Consider the following 633-nt stretch of genomic DNA (forward strand, 5'->3'; position numbering starts at 1 on the left):
GGCATCCGCGGTGTCTGGGGCGGCCTGACCACACGGACCCGGGGCACAGGCCGTGGGAGTGCACCGGCGACTGGACAAACACAGGAAGGCAACCGGGGACAGAAGTCTCCGGCGCTCCCGCGCCTCCAAGCGTTTGCCCAGCCGTGCCCCCCACCCCTCCACGCCACTCCTGCTTTCAGCCCAACTCCAGCCTGCCTCCTCCAGGAAGCCTCCTGGCCTCCTCCGGTCCTCTGCCTCCAGCGTGCACCCTCACATTGAGCTCCACAGAGAATTCTAGACCTTCCGGAAGCCCTTTGGGGGAGCCATTAGGAGAGCACTGAACTCTGGGTTCCTGAGGTCAGGGGCTCCCGGGTTAACTGCTCCACACCCCCCCGCCAAAACTAGGCTGGGGTTTGTATGCAGCAGGTGCTCAATGTATGCTTGTCGCTTGCAGAGCAGGTTGTAAAGGAACAAATGGCAAGGCAGGCGGGGGCTGGCCTTCTGAAGCTCCCAGCTCTTCTGGGCCGGACCTGGGGCGCAGGGACTGGGAAGGGGTGCCCGGCACTCCCCGGCCTGCTGCTGCCTGGCTCCCGGGGCAGGAATGGAGTTTCCGAGCCCCCCATCGCCCCCCCCCCCGACTGCAGGCCCCAGCCC

At 66.2% G+C, this 633-nt stretch overlaps 1 protein-coding gene across 1 annotated transcript in view; it reads left to right on the forward strand.

The window, feature by feature from the left end:
- Positions 1–633, forward strand: part of LOC144220329 (actin-binding LIM protein 2-like) — an 87,758-nt gene that overhangs the window by 163 nt on the left and 86,962 nt on the right. The window lies entirely within an intron of this gene.

This window comes from Crocuta crocuta, unplaced genomic scaffold (genome assembly GCF_008692635.1).
Source record: "Crocuta crocuta isolate KB4526 unplaced genomic scaffold, BGI_CrCroc_1.0 scaffold179, whole genome shotgun sequence".
Lineage (NCBI taxonomy): Eukaryota > Metazoa > Chordata > Mammalia > Carnivora > Hyaenidae > Crocuta > Crocuta crocuta.